We start from the raw sequence: 20,936 nt of genomic DNA, 5'->3' as shown, positions 1-20,936 counted from the left end.
TTCCCAAAGCATCATTTCTATTTAACCATCTATGATCTAATATTGTGTTTAATTGCAAGAGCCTTAATTTGATCTTGATCTCCATATTCACCTGAGGGCATCCAGCTACAGAAAAGAATGCTTTTGAAAAGTTATGAAATCATTTCTGTGTATGTACCTGCCTCATGCTATTATTCGATATTAGGCACAGTCATAATATCATGCACCTTTAAATAAACACATTAACTAATTTGTGCTACAAGAAGAGGCAAAGAATACTGAAAAAAACTCAATCCTTCCTCCCGGCGGCTGTCAGGGTTTATAACCCTGCCCTAGGCTAGGACTGTTAGCCCTTTATATGCTCATCTTTGGACAGCATGTTGCACTCATGTACCTTTTGGACACTGCATTGATATACTGTGGTACTTTCAATCTGTTTATACCTATGCACATTTTGCCAAACTCTATTTTATTTTGTATTGCTGTACTTATTTAAATTTTAGTCTATTCTGATGTCTGTCATGCTTGTCTTGGGCTGGGTTGCTGTAACACCTCAATGTCCCTTCGGGATCAATAAAGTCTTATCAATCTATCTAAAGCAGCTTATTGCAATATCTGACCATTCTCAGGTTTTCCGAAATTCCATACTAATATTCACTCCAATTTCAAGTGTGCCGCAGTCAACCAGTCCGCTAGAATGTAATTTGTAATCCTCACTGAGCAAAGACCTAGAAAGCAAACACTTAATTCATACTTAGTTCAGGTCATTAAGAATTCAGTATAGAATGAAAACCAGAAGACCAGAACATCTTTCCTATTCAGATCACCAAATGATGGACTAAATTAACTTTTTTTACTTGAAAGAAACCAGGGATTTAGCTTTAACAAATTTTAAATGACAGTTGTAGTAAGTACATTATTTTGTCAGTGCAACAGTAAAAATCCTTTTCTTTTATTCTCAGCTCCATCAATTGGTTCTAAGCATATTTGTTCACTGCCAAATTAACCTCTCCGTGTAAGGGGAAGTTTCATATTGGAATGTACGTTTTTTATTGCCTTCTTCTGCAAAGTTAAAGATTTTTAAAATGGAGGACCCTTATTCAGAATGATCATGCTAAAGGTAGATATGGTTATGTAATCTGTAAATGTGATTAAAGATGTAACTGGGGCACTTGATGAGAGTCTCACAAGCTCAGACATAATCAAATAATGTACTCTTCCTGGACAGATACCCAGAATCCATCCCAGGACACTGGAACTACAGACAGCAGTGCTAATTCCCCCCAATAAAGTGATACAGTATGTAGATACCAGTCAGCCTATCTAGTTTCAGCAGAGTGAATTGGGTAGAATCAGGTGATTGGGTAGAATCAGCTCATATGACACAAGGTACTATGATGTTGCCAATCCTGGGCAAAAGCTATAACCAGCACTATATCAAAATTTGCTGTATATACTTTATCTATTTCCACTATATCAAATTTGATATCAAATTCACTATATCAAACTTAACATCGCTATATCAAATTTCTGTGTAAGTCAACACTGTGCAACATGGGTCTTTTCAAATCCTTAAGGCAGTGAAAAGAAAATGCAAAGATACCTCATGATCCAGAAATACATGAAAAAGGAAAATCAACATGTGTTGGGAAAACTGGAAAGCAAACACTAGTGACTGTTTTCTTTATGACTTGCTTATTACATCCACACACATCTGATTCAGAACTTTAGTCTTTGCCTTTTATCTTCTCCATTCTGTAGGTGTACAACCCCTCTCACTCTCCCCCTTCCTTTTGTTCTGCCAGACTTTCTGTACCCTCACTGTATTCCTGCACTTCCAGAACCTGTTCATGTCTCATTCTTTGCCCTTCTTTATAGCAGTGGAATGATGTGCCCACAGTGATCAAAACTCTTCAATCCCTGACCACATTTCAGTGCCTGCTCAAGAACATGTGTTTAGACAGCACTTGTGGGCTCTCAGATCCTAGTTGCATTCCTGAGTAACTCAGTAGCATAGTTGCTCTTAGAGTCACTGACTCTCAGGCCGGTTTTGTGGTCTGCTGGTTTCTCCTGTTCACTGTAAACATGGAGGGAATGACACCAGGCTACATTCGTTGCTGCACAGTGTCCACACTGTCTGTGTACTTGGGGCTACTAGCTTGTACTTCCCTTGTTTTTTATTCTGTAAGCTTGATGTAAGTACATACTGTAATTGTGACTGTTCATTTTGTATGTATTAAAGACATTTCATACCTGTACTGAAAGTCACTTTGGATAAGGGGATATGATAAGAAAAGGATGACAGCAGCAATCATTTTTGAAACATTTCTAGATCTAGGTTATCAGATACATCACAATCACTCGTACCATTAACCAAAATATTTTGGTTGATGTAGTTTTGATAAATTTCCAGATCAATATCAGTCATAATCTACTTGTACTTAATATGGTGAAACAAAGACATGGATGTTTGATCTGTTGCACAAAACAGAGGAAAAATTCATTCAGCCTACCTTAGCTGAATGAAGAGCACATAATTACTCATCTTGCATTTTAAACTTAAAGTTATCAGTGATCCGTGCACATTTTCTATTCCAGTTCTTCAAAATCTCAGTTACTTTTAAGAACATCTTTAAGCACACTTCAAAGATATTGTGTTAAAAACATAAATACATCTTTATGTATTGTATTCTTTTGCTGGTGAGAATAGTTATCAGACTTTTAGGGTTTGGTCATTGCTTGTCTCAACAACAGTACTTAGACTGTAGACTATAATCTATTAGTTATGCAGTATAAAAATGCACATACAGTAGCTTCTCAAAAAAGCAAAATTGATTGAGCAACATGATAGTTAATCTGTAAAAACTGACTTTAGTCATTAAGCAGTTAAATGATGTGACATTTAGGAAGTGGAAGCTACTAGAAGCATTTGACTATTTGATTGTGTTTTTTTGTCAAATTGAGCCTGGAAACACCATGACTGTTTGAAAGTTGAATGGGGGTTTGAACAGTGCATACCAACAACAACCCAGAAGGATTACCAAGGTCATTATTCTTCATACAGTATACAGTATCTGCAATACTAGCAATTCTATTACTTTTTTCTATGCATTCCATCTTAATGATGTACTGTGTATCAGAGATATCCAATTCTTGTCCTGGAGGGACACTGCATGAGCAAATTTTACTTACAGCTCAGGTCTTAATGAGCTAAAGCAGCTGGTTACTAGTTTAAATGGACCAATTAAACATCTTCAGGTGATGTTTAAAGAAACCGTGAAAAGCCGTACACCCACCAACACTCCAGGACCCAGATTAGACACCCCCATCGCACAATATAGTCTTTCAACTTTTTGTCATTAGTGGAATTAATGTTGGGTCAGCATTGATTTTTGTTTCAGTGTGTGTCCATAAACAAAAGCATCTCATGTCACTTACAGTACATTGTTGATTCACTTTAGTTCTTGAATTGCAACATGTAAGCTTGTATTAGATTCAGGAAAGCCTTCATACAATCACTTTAAAATGTTTGTAAAGTATAACCAGTACTTTTCTGACCCTTAAACAACAATTGAAATTCTATTGCTGAAAACATATTTCTATACGTATTACTAATGATAATAAGTTAAAATAATTGTATATAGTGTCATGATAAAATTGAATTTTGCAATTAGGTAGAATTTACATTAATATACAATATAAAGAACACACCATTTCTGCTCTGACTTGCATTTCTCAATGTTACTCCAGTACTCATTCACAAACAACATGGGCCATTTTGGCACAAGAACTACCATCACATGTATTGCTTTAAAAAAACTCAGAAGCTATCACTTCTTCTCTTTCAGTAGTAGTGTAAGTAAATACTTTGCACTGTAGTAATATTTTATTGCCAAAGCTTTGTTTCGTGAGTTATGTTTTACATTCACTAGAACTTATTGTTATTGTCTATGAAACCTCTTTTTTCTGTGCAAATCCAAACATGTCCTATGGTAAACCAAAGCCAGACTTATGAATAATTGTAAATTCCTGACAGTGTAATTATAAGGAATGCCACAGAAAAACACAACAAAAGAGATTTAGTATTGTATTCAATAATATTTATAATTTCTTTCTACTTCAACTTGAGATCTTTTAATAAACTGGTCTTTTAGTTAAATGAAAATTAGATTCTTTAGATAAAACAGCACCAATGTTTTTTTTTCTATATATTTATACTTGACGTCATGGCTGATGTGTTGACATTTATGATAGTGAAAGTCTGTTAACTTAAAATATATTTTTTCATAGTTAAGCCTTCATTTACTACAATATGAAAATGTATAATGTAAAGTCTGGTATATTTAACACATACTCTGTATGAGGAATAAATTCTACCTAACTGGATCAGCTCCAACACAAAGGCAAATAACTGGGGGAATATTGTTATTTACATTTTATTTTTAACACTTCAGAAGACTTTGTTAGCAAATACATTAACAAATAAATGTCTTTTACACAGAGTGGTGTCCAAAGAAACACAAAGGCACAGAGTTCCAGCTATGAAACAGCAAATAATTTCATTGCAAGACAATTTGGTTTAAGCCTGAGTTCCTTGAGAATTATTATATTATCCGAAAAGTTCACATTTCTGCATTTTCTGTATTCAACATACTCTATGTTTTTAATAGTGAGGTAATTACATTTAATAAGGTGATTTTAAATTTTAGGAATAAAATGGAATATATGCATAGACGTTTTCAAGAGTAGCAAAGATAAAAACATTACTTTTGGTGATGTGGAAATACAATTAGTGTCTTCTTTATCAATACTTTTGATTATTCATTAACAAAATATAGAAGAAACATGCATAGCTCTGTGTTTATTGCTGAAGTCACATTATTATGAGTTGGTGTTAAAGTAGGTGAGTACATGAATATGTTGAAAATCACTTTCCTGTGGCTCTCTCAATGGTCTTTTATCACTTTACTTATCCCTTTTGCACTATTGTGCTTCTGGGTGATCTGCTTCCCTGACTGGACCTTTGCACGTTGGGTCTGTAGGAAGATGACTGTCCCACACTTCCTCTCCTGTCACTGCTGGTAGATTTGGGAGCTTTCTGGAAGCCGATGGGGATAACATCATATCCACCATTTACTGGTTGTCCTTTACCATCAGGGATAATGAAGATAGTAGGACTGGAGGGATCAGCTGGAGGAGAAGGGGGATAAAGACCTTGTCCAGCTAAATCATCAGCGATGGGGAAGATGAAAACTGGGGAAGCTACAGGCCCGTATCCACCCCCAGCACCTCCAAATCCGCCACCTCCCCCATTGCCTCCTCCCCCACCCCCGTATCCAGCAGCTCCTCCACCATTTCTCCTACCCCCATATCCTCCTCCCCCATTCCCATATCCTCCACCGCCTCCATTCCCATATCCGCCAGATCCTCCACCATTTCTGCCACCTCCACTTCCTCCACCCCCATTTCCACCTCCACCAGGACCTGCACCATTTCTCCCAACTCCATTTAACCCACTCAAATATCCACCCCCACCACCACCTCCCCCATTGCCCCCACCCCCATTTCCTCCCCCATATCCACCTCCATTCCCATATCCACCAGCTCCTCCACCATTTCCCCCACCCCCATTTCCTCCCCCATATCCTACTCCATTCATGTATCCACCAGCTCCTCCACCGTTTCTCCCACCCCCATTCCCATTTCCTCCACCCCCTTTTCCTCCACCCCCACCGCCATTGCCATTGTCTCCCCGCCCACCCCCTCCGTTTCCTCCATCTCCGAACACAAGTCCTCCATCCTCTCCAAAGTAGATGTCATCCCCCACCCCTGGCATAAAGATGACCGGTGGGGAGGGTTGCGGAGCAGGATCTGGAGGACTGGAAATGATTATGATGGGTGGTTGAAATGGGTCTTGAGGTCCGGGGCCTGGCTTTGGAGCTGGGCCTGGTGATGGTCCAGGTGCTGGGCCTGGTCCTGGGCCTGGTCCTGGACCTGGTGCTGGACCTGGTGCTGGACCTGGTGCTGGTCCTGGGCCTGGTGCAGGGCCTGGGCCTGGGCCTGGGCCAGAACTAGGATCTTCTGAGTCACCAAACCCTGGCAAGACAATAATGGGGGGTAGGACTGGGAACTGGGGTGGTGGGGCAGGGGGAGAGCGGACAATAATGGGAGGAAGAGGAGGACCTGGTGGAGGCGAAGGGGCTGGAGGGCGAATGATGATGGGTGGCAGAGGAGGACCTGGTGGAGGCGAAGGGGCTGGAGGGCGAATGATGATGGGTGGCAGAGGAGGACCTGGTGGAGGCGAAGGGGCTGGAGGGCGAATGATGATGGGTGGCAGAGGAGGAAAGGGAGGAGGGTGAGGGGCAGGAGCAGGAACAATAATGGGGGGCAGCTGGGGAACTGGAGGAGGAGGGGCAGGAGCGCGAATGATGATGGGGGGCAGCCGGGGTGCTGGTGGAGGAGGGGCAGGTGGGGAAATGATAATGGGAGGTAACCGGGGAGGAGGGGGGGGAGGGGCAGGCTGACGAATTATGATGGGAGGTAAGCGGGGAGCAGGCGGTGGAGGAGGGATGGGAGGGCGAACTATAAGCGGGGGTACAGGAGCGTGACCAAGAGCAGAAGCTTGTGACCTGTAGACTGGATATCGGACAGGGTAGGGAAAAGCACTTCGGACAGGCTTTGTCAACCTTCCTTGTGCAAATCCTCCCATAGACTGCAAATAAAACACACGAAAAAACAAGATTAATTCTGCTGCTAATCAGTTGTGATCCACAAGTTCTTTGCTCTCTGTTATGAAAAAGAATTGTCATTGTGCAGTACAGTTTGTCAAGATTTAGCTGTGGAAACAGGAGAGTTGCATCCTTACAGAATTTTAGAAAGAACTTCATAATAATCATGCATGGATAAAACAGAAATAAATAACAAATATGCATCAAATTAATCAAAGTTCTTTCATCACTTGGTGATGAATCATTCTCAGCTTGAGCTAACAAGTAAATATGGATTGGAGACCCCAGAAAATATGTTGGCTTAAGAACCACGTCATGGGCCTAGTTATGCAGATAACTTTATACTGTGTCTCACACTTTTAATAGGAGGGCAAGTTAATTTATTGACAAAATAATTGTTTTTATATAGGTGGTCATTCAGATAAATGTAATCCTAAATTAATCAAAATATTTTCCTTTTGTTTTGTTTTCAGATTGTACTTAACCTCAGACAAATCTATACTATAGTCTCTTGAGGCACTATTTTAACAGTGAGCAGGATCATTGCACATTTTTGTGAAATGGAATTTCAGGAGGGATGAAGGCAACCAAGTTATTTTCTAAAGCCAACAGTTTTAAATCATAATATTTCCCAATGTTAGTTCTCCAAAACTATAGATATCACACAAATCCATCTCTTTCTATATTTCGTCTCCTGCATCCTCTACCCCATCTCCACCTGTGCAGCTGCCCCTTGGTCAATCTTCTGCAGGGGTCCAAGCCTCCTCATCCTGTGGCTGGCCCTTAACCAAGATGGTTAAGCCAATACCATACCTAAATACTCAATAAAGAATCTCAAGCATCTGATTCTTGGGTGTTGTTATTCCTTGTAGAACATAATTACATCAGCTTTAACTGGCAAAAAGTAATCTAAATAAAATTGCAGCATTGTGCATCCTTGCTGAACTGTAAGTAATTAGATGGCATGCCCAAAATATGCATCCATAAGAAAATAAGAAAGATTTCAATTGAAAGGAGGCCACACGGCCTGTCTGACTCATTTGGTTGCCAGTAGCTAACTGATCTGAAGGACTCATCCAGCTGTTTCTTGAAGGAAATCAGGATATCAAGACATCAGTTAAAGGTGGGACTTCACCGTGGATGGTTGAATGGGCACCATTCCATTGCAGGACGCAGACAGGGACAATTTAGAAACTCCTGTTAACTCCGTCAGTATGTCTCTGGGAGGTGGTGCAAGCCTATGTTCTTGGAGAAACTCATGCTAACATAGGTAAAACATGCAAAACCCGTACAGAAGACACCCTAGTTCTGGAATCGAACCCAGGACCCTGCTCTAATCATCAACTATTTTCCCACCTCATATGCCTAATGTATCCAAAACAATGTTGAAAGAGACAGCTGCAATGCAATGGTTTTTAACACTAAGTTAAAATGTCAATAAGTTTTTTTTGCCAAAATAATCAAAATATCCTCAACGAAAGTTACAAAAGTCTTTAGATGGTTATGCTGTAGTTTTTATTGTAAAACTGCATTTTTGATTTTGACACACAAGTTAAACGCAATTAGAAAACACTGAAATCCCATTTTATTTTTTTAACTTTGTAACATATGTACAGTATGTACTACAATATTTTAAATAAGCTCATGATACTTCAACAACTTTCCAATGTGTTTGGTGTAGGTCTATCTTAGTCGAGATCATTTAATTTCAGACCAAATATTGAAGTTGCCAAAAATGAACTCATGCAAAAAAAAAGTTAAATGCCATCTTAAAAAGGAGTACTGAATCCGAGACCTGGATTTTGATGCTTGTACTCTATTCCATAAAAATGATTTGATTTATTATACTGATTTATATTTTGCAAATTTTGGTTGCTTAAAAAAAAATTCAATTGATTGGGATCTAATAATTATTGTGACATCCACAACATCACCCTTAAAAAACACTTCTAAGTTTGTGAAGTTATGAATTGGTTATATTTCCATCATATACATTTGTACTGTATATGTATTGTAACATTACAAAGATGCACATTTATTTTGCTCTGTTTAATACAGTATTTTAAAGGAACAATTGTTAATCCCTTGTTTGACTTATAAATAACAATCTAATTGTATCTTCTTTCTTTAATAAGGAGTTGTTAAAAACATTAGTTATTCTTATTCTTACCTCAAAGCTTGAAGATCTACCTTTACGAGAATGTTTCTCAGAGACCTAAAATCAACAACCAACAATCAATAACAGTAGATAAAGTGAGAATCATCATATCAAACGTGTCTCCTCAAAGTAATATTCAGGTAAACTGTAATCCTTACTTACAGGAACAGAGTTGCTGAAGCTCACCAGGAACAAAAAAGTGAGCACGAGCGACTTCATTTTGAAGCCACTTCCTAAAACAAAACATTGGTAAATTATTGCAGCATTAAAAATGAACAAGTCATAAGCTCTGCATGGATATTCCATTCCTTTTTCTAAAGAAGGAGCAAGGATGAACGAGTTTACCTCTTTCAGGATGCTCCATTGCTGGCAGTGCCTGATTTGGCAGACCCTTAAAGTATTGACAGCATGATACGTGACTCAGTTGAAACTTCTGCAGGTCTCTGCTCCAATCCTGTCACTGCTGTTTAAATATGATCTTAATTGCGCGCTAACCAATCAGCACTAAAGGAGAAACCTCTATGAATTTAATGGGGGCTTTTACACCAAATAAGCATGCAAGCACATTTTTTTCAGACACAACTATGATGTAATAACCCAGTTATTTGCTGAAAAGAAAAGAAAACTAAAAATCTACGCATGTACAGTACATTTTGGCATGCTTTTCGATGATTCACGTTTACAAGTTATGGTTTGTCAGTTTCTCAATAAGCAAAACATCTTTGTGAGCCAAATCAGTACAAATGTCAATATTTGATCTTTGGAGACAATAACAAGGTGGTAATTATCCGTATCTTTTCCTTTTATGCACTCTGGCATCTTCTTCTTTTTTGTCCACATGCTAAATGAAAAACAATTAAAAGAATACTTTATTAGAGGCTATATTATAGGTGAATATTATATAAACCAGAAATAAAATATGTCTAAAAAACAGACAATATTCTGCATATATTCATTACTATTCATGTGTACCTGCAGTAATACCTTTTGTGCATAAGGAATGACCAGATTGGGTGTGTTTGCAACATACAGTGCCTTGCGAAAGTATTCGGCCCCCTTGAACTTTTCAACCTTTTGCCACATTTCAGGCTTCAAACATAAAGATATACATTTTTTATTTTATGTGAAGAATCACCAACAAGTGGGACACAATTGTGAAGTGGAACGAAATCTATTGGATTTTTGAAACTTTTTTAACTAATAAAAAAATGAAAAGTGGGGCGTGCAAAATTATTCGGCCCCCTTGCGTTAATACTTTGTAGAGCCACCTTTTGCTGCGATTACAGCTGCAAGTCGCTTGGGGTATGTCTCTATCAGTTTTGCACATCGAGAGACTGAAATTCTTGCCCATTCTTCCTTGCAAAACAGCTCGAGCTCAGTGAGGTTGGATGGAGAGCGTTTGTGAACAGCAGTTTTCAGCTCTTTCCACAGATTCTCGATTGGATTCAGGTCTGGACTTTGACTTGGCCATTCAAACACCTGGATACGTTTATTTGTGAACCATTCCTTTGTAGATTTTGCTGTATGTTTGGGATCATTGTCTTGTTGGAAGATAAATCTCCGTCCCAGTTTCAGGTCTTTTGCAGACTCCAACAGGTTTTCATCCAGAATGGTCCTGTATTTGGCTGCATCCATCTACCCCTCAATTTAAACCATCTTCCCTGTCCCTGCTGAAGAAAAGCAGGCCCAAATCATGATGCTGCCACCACCATGTTTGACAGTGGGGATGGTGTGTTGAGGGTGATGAGCTGTGTTGCTTTTACGCCAAACATATCGTTTTGCATTGTGGCCAAAAAGTTCGATTTTGGTTTCATCTGACCAGAGCACCTTCTTCCACATGTTTGGGGTGTCTCCCAGGTGGCTAGTGGCAAACTTTAGACGAGACTTTTTATGGATATCTTTGAGAAATGGCTTTCTTCTTGCCACTCTTCCATAAAGGCCAGATTTGTGCAGTGTAAGACTGATTGTTGTCCTATGGACAGACTCTCCCACCTCAGCTGTAGTTCTCTGCAGTTCATCCAGAGTGATCATGGGCCTCTTGGCTGCATCTCTGATCAGTCTTCTCCTTGTCTGAGCTGAAAGTTTAGAGGGACGGCCAGGTCTTGGTAGATTTGCAGTGGTCTGATACTCCTTCCATTTCAAGATGATCGCTTGCACAGTGCTCCTTGGGATGTTTGAAGCTTGGGAAATCTTTTTGTATCCAAATCCGGCTTTAAACTTCTCCACAACAGTATTACGGACCTGCCTGGTGTGTTCCTTGGTCTTCATGATGCTCTCTGCGCTTTCAACAGAACCTTGAGACTATCACAGAGCAGGTGCATTTATACAGAGACTTGATTACACACAGGTGGATTCTATTTATCACCATCAGTCATTTAGGACAACATTGGATCATTCAGAGATCCTCGCTGAACTTCTGGAGTGAGTTTGCTGCACTGAAAGTAAAGGGACCGAATAATTTTGCACGCCCCACTTTTCATTTTTTTATTAGTTAAAAAAGTTTCAAAAATCCAATAGATTTCGTTCCACTTCACAATTGTGTCCCACTTGTTGGTGATTCTTCACATAAAATAAAAAATTTATATCTTTATGTTTGAAGCCTGAAATGTGGCAAAAGGTTGAAAAGTTCAAGGGGGCCGAATACTTTCGCAAGGCACTGTACATTGGGGAAACTCAGCAGAAACCCAACACAAATTAGAGGCATCTTTGAATATGTTTTAATTACAAAGGAGGAACTAAAGGTTGATTATGCAGATACAAATATAGGAACGAGGGTTTTATGTGTATGTTTAAAAAAACACTGTTGTTAAATTGACTTTTGACTTCACCACAGCAAAATCATTCAGGTGTATTTAATAATTCCTTGTACAATTTAATTGGTCTGAGGGAGGTGGTTATGCTAAGAAGTAGTCATTTAAAGTAATTATTTTTTGCTGACTGTAGATTTAGATGATTCGCAAATATAGATATGTTAAAAGAAGCAGATGTTATAGCACAACATAATTATGCTTTGTAGAAAAGTATTTGCTTTAGATAGAGATTATCTTCACAGACCACGAAATTGAAAGAATCCTTCTAAAAATGAAAAAATTTCTAAATGCGATTTTCATTTCTTCAAGGCATACAGTTTACTAGAGTATGCTGAATTTCAAAACTACAAGACTTGTTGTATAGTTTCTATATGAATGTTAGTAAACCTGCACTATTTCTTTGCATAGTAATTGTGTATAATGAAAGCATGTGAAAGCAAATCCTAAAATGTCATGCCTTTCCAACCATCGTAAAACAGATGTTAACAGAATCAGTTGAAGAGACAAAGGATGGCATTTTCGTTGTTTTTAACTGCACACTTTAATCATATGCCTAAGTAATGAATACAATGTGTATATGTCTATTGTTATTTTGTTTACCTCTTTGTTTTTTGTCAAGTATTTCAGCAGAAGAATGGACTCAGTGCTGGATAGGTATAATTTCCTTGTAAAATAAACACTTGAGCACCTAGGATTATGGAAACAGTTGCACGTAATCCAGACATGTGTCATTTAATTGTCTTACATAATGGAATACAAGGCAAGCAGTGTACACTTAATTATATGTGGTACATAGAAGAAAAAAACAGATTTGGGTTATAGCTGATATACGTTGGGACCTTTGCAATGACTATTTTTTTCTTCTAGCATTCAAATTCTCTTTCGGAGATCAAAGTTTTCACTTTCCAATATACAATAAATACATGTAAGTTTTATACAGTACAGTAAAAATAATGTTACATACAGTAGTTGTCATAATTATAAGCAAAACACAATAATCATTCATGCAGTTGCTGTTTTATTACACATTTTAATCATTATTCTTACTACTAAATGTGTGCAGGCATTCATTTTTTTAGTTTAATTAGATTTTGTAGTTGTTTGCATACATGTCTATAGAAACAATACAACACTTGAAAAAACTTTTATAACGCTGAGACAAAAATATTATTTCACCACATATTTGATTTAGTACTTGTTTTCATCTTGTTTGCATACTTGTACATGAAACCAAATTTTGTTGGCATTGAGTGCAATGAGTTTTTAGCCTTTGTCCTTTTTAGAATCATTCCCAGCTGCGTGGAATTTGAAATGTTTTCAGAATGTTGAGCTTCTTAGGTACCCAGTCTTCCGTCAGGATCATCCACGATATCCGGGTCAGGAAATCTCAATGGACAATCTTTGTATATTTATTCTGCTGTACTTGTCATGACTGTGTGCTTGGACTTTAGCTGCCCTGAGATGTTAATCTTTTGTTTATAATTATATCTTTAGTACATGCTATAGTATTGTTTTTATTGTCAAGTGTTTTTTTTTAGTCAGTAAAATATCTTTGTTTCTTGCTGCTGCTAGTGAACAACACTTTAGCAGGGTTTGATTTTCAGCTAAAGAGCAGCATTTCTTCTATTCCTAAAGGCTCATATAAACCACATGAGCCCATATAAAGTACAGCTATAGTATCTACAGATCTGGATGAATATGCTCATTTTAATTATAAAGTCACCATCTGTAGTTAAATGTTAAAGCTCAGTAATTCTTGAATGAATAATTCTCAGTGTAACACATCTTCTGACAACCTGTCTAATCTGAAATTCTACACAGTGTTACCAAGTCTCAGAAGAAAATCAAAACAAGCCTAACACCTTTCAAAGTTAGGAGAGGCCTCTCCCTTTTCCCTGTATTTGAAATTTGTATTCTGCTTTGGAAAATACAGATCAATGTTATTTAACGAATAACACTATTCTGGCATAGAGTTATAAGGCTTGTCTTTGTGTATTGTATGGACTTTATTGTGTATATAAAAGTAAAAAAAAAAAGAATATTTCATATTAACATAGTCCATGTTAGAGGTGGCATGAGAAACATGAGATGTGTCACAAAAAATGAGAGAAAAACTTAATCATTTGACATCTTAATGAGACTGAACAGCATTATTTTGCACTTTTGTCTGTATATGTACGCTCTTGCATGTCATTTAAGAAAGTATTACTGGAAAATTGCACCCATATGTAATAAGGTGACAAAAGTAACAACAATCATTATTCATTAATGTTACATGGATAATAATTGTGAATTTTATAAAAGTATATAAACATCTGATATGGTATAATTAATTTTTCTGAATGCTTTTGAAAATGTGCCTCATTATAGATCAATTCTGTACTTGCTGCCACTAGGCATTTAAGGAGATCCATGTGTTTGGATTGGTTAGTGGATAAAAAACAACAAATGTGGATAAAGGGTGATTATCACCCATTTCAATCTGGGGGCTGTAATTAGAGGATCACTACAGGAATCTGTATATGGATATGTTTGTGGATAACTGTTCTAACTAATGTATAATGAACAATGAGTCTGAAATTACCCTGTACCTTTTTAGGGATTCAGTTAAATGCAAAACCACATAATGCACACACAGTGAGAAGCTACCGTTCATTGTTCATCATACATGGGTAGGCATTTTCCTCTTCTAGTGAAATTTGAGCTGTTATTTATTTATGCCATATTGTTCTTTAGCAAAGGAATTTACATGAATTAACTTATAGTCCATGCAAGTTTTGTAATCACATGATGAATGACAAACCTCATGTTCTATGTGCCAATATTAAGAGCATTAAGTTTTGGAACTCGAAAGCACAACAACCTGATACTGTATGTATGTGGAAGGGTAAAAACAAGGTTTTAAAAGAAACCGTATAAAGGAATTAGCTGTATGAAATGTGACACTATACAATCTGAGTTGCATGCACACTACCCAATGTGATCAGGTATTATTGAAGAGATTTAAATTCACACTGAATTGCAGAAGAACTAGGAAGATGTTTGTTAAATAGTCATGTGTTATTCCTGTGCTATTGTTGTCAAATCAATTAGGAATTTGTGTACAGTATTAGAAATTGTTACCCATTTAGGTATAAAAACAATATATATTTGTCTTTTTTGACAGACTAGTACAGTATTTATATTCCTTTAACCTTCACCAATGATACAATTTCTAATGTTTTCATTAGTGGATTAGAGAGGTTGTCCTGGTTGAATGGGAGTTTGTTTGGGATAAAATCTTGGAATGAGGTAAACTGGAGCGAAAGGAGCAGTACTGCCTGGGCCGGTTGAAGGTGGGACTGGCTGGGGAGAGGCGGGGCCTGGTGCAGGCTGGTCTGGCTGGATAATTATAATGGGAGGCAAGGGCTCTGGAACTGAAGGAGCCATAGGAGCATGTAAGAGGATTATTGGAGGGGGAAGTGGCTGAGAAGGAAGAGAAATCGGAAATCTTGGAACTGGAAATGGAATTGGAAAGGGATATCTTGAGAAAGTCTGCATCATCCTTGGCATCATGAAACCAAAATCCTATGTAAGAAAAAAAATCTGGTTAAAAAATCCGCATCTTGATTTTTCACATTTCCTGAGATCCTTAAAGTAATAGACAGGGACTGTGGAGAATAATTAGTTATAAAAAAAAATCTACAAATTTGAGCAAGGTGTCAAAAAGGGAGAAAAAACTAATTTAGCTGAGAAAACCTGGAACTGTTATTTTAAACCAGTTCAGAATCAGGGTATTTTGTTGTGCTGGACAATTCAGGACCATTGACTTTAAGTGGCTGAATCTGGCTTTCTTTTGAAAATAATTTTAATAAAAACTGCAACGCAAATCTTTCAACCTAATAAAACGACAAAATTACAATCACTTCGGAATTACTTCACATATGTGATCGCTATTTTGAGCCAATCATATACAGTAGGGAGAATAGTTCATGTCATCATAGGATTACCATATATACCAAGACAACACCTGGAGTACCATCAAGTGCTTTGGTTTAAGAAGGCGCAATAAGACCTGCTTGCACTTGTAATCATAGTCTAAGACCTCAATGTCTTGAGTCATTTATGTAAAGAAATCATTCATAGACAAGTGCTAAAATAATACAATAAGCTCCCATAAATACACAGTCATACCAAATACAGTAAACATTATCCCAGTGATGAAAAGAGATGGCATTATGCTAAATAAAATTATGCTGAGTATAATTATCTTGAAAAGAATTGTAATTTAATGGATCATTACAGTATAACCCTGGTGAAATATTTTCTTTACATCAGAACATGAAATGACAGGACTTTAATCTTACAGCAAATCTATTTCTTACCTCATAACTGATAGATCTGGCTTTTCTCTCATGCATTTGATTCACCTAAATCACCACACAAATAAGTAAGTTTAAAAAGTGTGAGTGTAAGATGTCAGTATTTAAGACATTGATATCATGTAGTGTTTCAGGTACTCACAGGAGCAGCTAGACAAGAGCTTAAAAGACCCAACACCAAGATTATGTTCTTCATATCTCAATCTCCTCCTGTAAAAATACATTGTTTTTTGGTATTCTGTTTTCTTGTTGTAATAATAATTCAAGATGGTTTTCTTATAACTGAGGGTCCCAGTGAGCATTTCATTAAAAGCCTCATCAAAAGATATATGATATTAGTAAACTGTAATGATGTTATGATATCATAACTCATTAAATACTGAGAACTAAGCCAATACTGTATTGAATTCAACTTCAACTGTAATGAATGCAAGCAATACAATTTCTGTACTTAAGATAGTAAATAGAGAACCCCCCTAACAAAGCTGATTAGGTTACAGATAAAGACATGTGTACTACTGACAGAAAAAGAATCCACCAGGAGGTAGACTTTTAAAAATGCAATCACTTTCCTGAGGATTTAAAGAGTTGCAACATGTATCTCAATGCAAATTAACAGTGCTCACAAATGCAAACTCTTATACAGTCTTATTACATGTGGCAAATTAAAGAATAACCTTTGACACCTCCTCTGAGTGCTGTCTGATTCCCAGCAAGTAATAATGACTTTGCCAACAGACTAATTCTATTTTCTTAGAATTGCTCACTACCAGACTTCTTTTGAGGTTACAAGATGAATTACCAATGATTATTACAATGTGAGAGAGAATGATCTCTTCATGGGTGGTTATGACACTATAGTTAATGGTGGATTTAATAACCTGTTTCCTTCCATTTATGAATTGATGAATATATGAGCCTAATTCAACATTTGCATTATATTATCTCTAATCATTGTTATATAATAAGAATAAAAATATTATTTATGTACTGCATTTGTTTAATCTAACCCTAGACTGGTAACATAAAAAGTATATTTGCTAAAATTACATCAAACAGGGTGTCATGAAACCAGACTGCTTTTGCTGTAATTAACAACATTTTTATCTAATGAAATGAAAACTATTAAATACAAGTATGTTTTAAAAAACACCATTAGGTTGGATTTCTGCATCATTCAATTAGCTGTATATTTATCTGATATGGGGGATGAGGGTTTAACAAATCTGAAAAACTGTGATTACCCTTACTTTAAAATCATATTCATCTTTTTGGAAAATGTTGACTGATTTCAGCAAGTATATTAAAAAAGAACTTCATATGCAATTTAAATTCAAACACAAAACGTAGAATTACTCATAGAAGAAAAGCACTTCAAAAATAGAAAAGGTTTTTTTTAAAAACAAAGCTTTCAACTCCTATGATTATAAATATTAAACAGAAAAGACACAAAAAAGACAAAATCAGTCCAAAGAGTAAAATTCCTAATAATGCAATAATAACAAAATAGTAAATCAATGATAAACATTTCAATAAAACCCCTTACCTTTCAATTAATGAGAATGCTGTGTCAGTTTTCTATCTTCAGACTCTGGTTTTGTCTAAAAACAGCTGACTTGCTTCATATGAATGCTTACTCTGTATTATGTTATCCAATCAGAATCACTTTTTATCATGGATATGCTAAAGGAATGGAATGCTAATGGTTTGCTAAATAATAGCACCCCATTCTAGGGTGTGTTCAGATTTTTTTTCTTACTTTATATAAATTACAGCTCCTAAGTGCAGATTATAAATTCATGTTACCAGAATTCAGGGACATAATGTGTTGCTACTAGTGTCATTACTTCAAGGCTGCTTCCTAGATGGGTTGCCAGTCCATCGCTGGGCTCACAGACACACTCACACATGAGAAAATCTCCAGACACCCATTGACCCAGCTAGTGTGTCTTGTGTGATGGGAGGAAACCACTACTCATGCAGTCATGCGAACATGCAGAGAACATGCACAGTTCACACAGAAGGTGTTTCAGTCCAGAATCAAACCCAGGAGGCAAGAGTTATAAGGCCTCAGCACTAAGTGCCATACCATCATTCCACTTTCTGTATTCTAAAACTTTCATATTAGAAGAATTACAAAACCTTCTCCAAAATTTTAAGTATCTGCTTGTCTAGAAACAAAAGTGATCTGCCCACATAAACACCTAAGGCTTTTTAAAGCTGTAGAAAGGATTTGGCTAATGATCTAATCAGATGGGAGCACATCATTTTCATCTCTAGAAAATTGAGTAATGTGTCAAACACCCTCATCTCATTTGGAAACCTTCCAATATTCTTTAAAAATCTTCCCAATAATCTTTAAAGATATTAAGAATCTTTCATTTATATAGATGTAACACTTTATCTAGAATGTGAATCTTTTGTGGCAGAAGGCCACAGTAATGATATGATAAAATATGTTTTTAATTATAAATTGCAGGAACTCATACAAGTGAACTTATTTCAATTTGTGTTCAAAATGTTAAAAACAGTTCTGTGAAATTGTAGATGAATTCATATTCAAATTGGAATTTGAACATAATGAGCAAACAGCAATTTAGACTTCCACAGGTTCTTGTCATTGTTTGTAATACATTCTCTTAAAATGGGTGCAGGACAGTTATCGAAAAAAATAGGCAATGCTTGTATGCTTTGTAGTAAATTGGCGGGTCTTATCTTGTCTCATGATCATAATGATCACAATGCTTGAGATAAATTAAACTGTAGTGATTGTAATATTCTACTATTAAATTCTTCTCAACTACTTTTTTTTGTCAGTAAACCTTCATTCTTCCTGTAGATTTCTCTAGATGTACTTGTGTAAAAATCTTTAATTATTTAAAAACATAAAATTGTAGATAGTTTTACAGTAACCACAGTAAATGTGACCACAGTTGTTTAAAAAGCAAAAGACATACTGATGTTATAAATAATTTTTAGGAGTTATATACAGTAATGTATATGCACAAATACAGTATATGAGGGTGTTGTCATCTCCCAGGCCTAACTCAAAATAACTAAAAAAACAAGCATAACTCATACTGTCTTACAAAAACTTTAATCTCCAATCATTGCTCTTTACTGAAGTGTAAGAAATGCTGAACTCTGCCTATTTCTGAAACATGCTAGATTCTTGCATGTAAAATATATGCAAATTAATATGGTGTTCCTTTTTTAAAACAGACAATATGGCAGTAGTAATGGGAAAATAATGTCTCTACCTCTCAGCATATTGTAAAATTACTAGTGTCCAGCCAGTTTGAGTGACTGTTTTCCTCTTAATTGTGATTCAAAATGTAATTAAAAAGTAACAGAAGAGAATCTAAAAAACATTTTTTTTAGGATAAGTCCAAGACAACTATATTACAGTGATCTACTGCAAAATGAATAAAGACTGATTAAATATTCCAAACACATCTCATCCTTTAATACTAGTGCTAATGCTTTGTACCTACTTTTCTTGACATGATATTCATATTATCCTCTTTAAAAGACTTTCTGAATTTGATAACTGCATTGCTGACATTTAGGGGACAACCTGATTTCTTGGTAACCTTGTTCAGACAGAAAACTGGAACATTTCGTTTAATTAGACCACTACAGAGCTACAGAGAAGCACACAACTGCGGGTTGCTCATGTCAAGGTATTTAAAGCATTTAATTAAATGTGGTTGAGGCAGCTGAGCAAAACGGGGGAAAAAGTTTAATGACTGCAATTAAAAGTCTGCAGTAACTCACGTGTTAAAAAGAATGTGACAAGCCTACTTTAATTTTTTCAAAATAAAATAACAGGATGAAATGAATGAGAAAAGCAATTTATTATGTTTGTTCAAAGCTTTTTTAAAAATGAAAACAATATGACTGCCCTTAGAATATCAAATTACACTCATAACATAGAAAGAACGTTTTTTGTTAAGAGCAAATCTCTTTTAAATCACCCTATTGCTTTTTTTAAGGGTAAAATCATATTAAACTTGAATTTTCAGAAAATAATAGACTATAGGTGGCAAGCCATCATGCTACTTTTCTTTTGTGACATTTGAACAAATGAGAAAATTAATGAATTGAATGTTTCAATGTAAACATGGGAAAAAAAGAATAGTATTCATTTACAGAGAAATACTACTTAAAACTCTTTCTTCCTACTTAAATTTTGGGGTTGAACAAGACCAAGCAAGACTACAGGTTTATGAGCTGTTGAATGTTTGAATGGTTAATCCTTCCTTTGTTAAGCAAACCTCATGGGATGATCGACGATTGAGTAATAACCCATAGGAATTGGTGGTCTAGCATGGATTTCCACAATTATTGCAGGTAAGACAGGCATTAAGGTCTAAATCGTTCTAGAAAGGGAGGATTAATTACCTAGTAATCAAGCAGCAAATCTTGTTTTATGTCTACTGTGTGTCTACCAACTCAACACAGTGAGACAAAACTGAAGGGTGCTACTTGTTGTGAAATTGCCTTTACTCCAAGATATCGTCTGACACTGTTTATGTTTGCCTCTTTGCCCTTGGATTACTGTAAAACATAATGACAACTAATGAGAGGAAACCAGTCAACTCATCAGGCTCACTCGGTTGTTTCAGTCTTATTCTTGATCCTGATCATACCAGGAACAGCCCCACCCCCAGAAAGGGACAATTTATAGTAATCAAATGTATCCAGCATGCGTGGTAGAAGGAAACTGTAGAATTCTTTTTAATAAACTTGGTTTAATAGTCAGTGTGCAGTGCTGAGGGGTTTACAAAACCCCATCCCACCAGGAACATTCCTCCACTTAGAGTTAAGCACTGAAAAAAAACAACCAAAAAAGAAAATCCTTGAACTTGACTTTAATCCCCTTAATTAGTATGACAAT

The 20,936-nt window shown here is 36.4% G+C and overlaps 1 long non-coding RNA gene across 1 annotated transcript; it reads right to left on the bottom strand.

Moving 5' to 3' along the window:
• Positions 1 to 12,388: 12,388 nt before the first annotated feature.
• LOC107076515 (uncharacterized) lies at positions 12,389 to 17,643 on the bottom strand. The gene is made up of 4 exons (XR_001477733.2): positions 17,583 to 17,643; positions 16,179 to 16,246; positions 16,040 to 16,084; positions 12,389 to 15,242 (listed from the first exon to the last, which is right to left on the bottom strand). It is a non-coding gene; the product is annotated as an uncharacterized lncRNA (long non-coding RNA).
• Positions 17,644 to 20,936: the final 3,293 nt, after the last annotated feature.

This window comes from Lepisosteus oculatus, chromosome 3 (assembly GCF_040954835.1).
Source record: "Lepisosteus oculatus isolate fLepOcu1 chromosome 3, fLepOcu1.hap2, whole genome shotgun sequence".
In the NCBI taxonomy this organism is placed as follows: Eukaryota; Metazoa; Chordata; class Actinopteri; order Semionotiformes; family Lepisosteidae; genus Lepisosteus; species Lepisosteus oculatus.
Note: the sequence above shows the minus strand (reverse complement) of the source record. Positions and strands in the feature narration are given on the sequence as shown.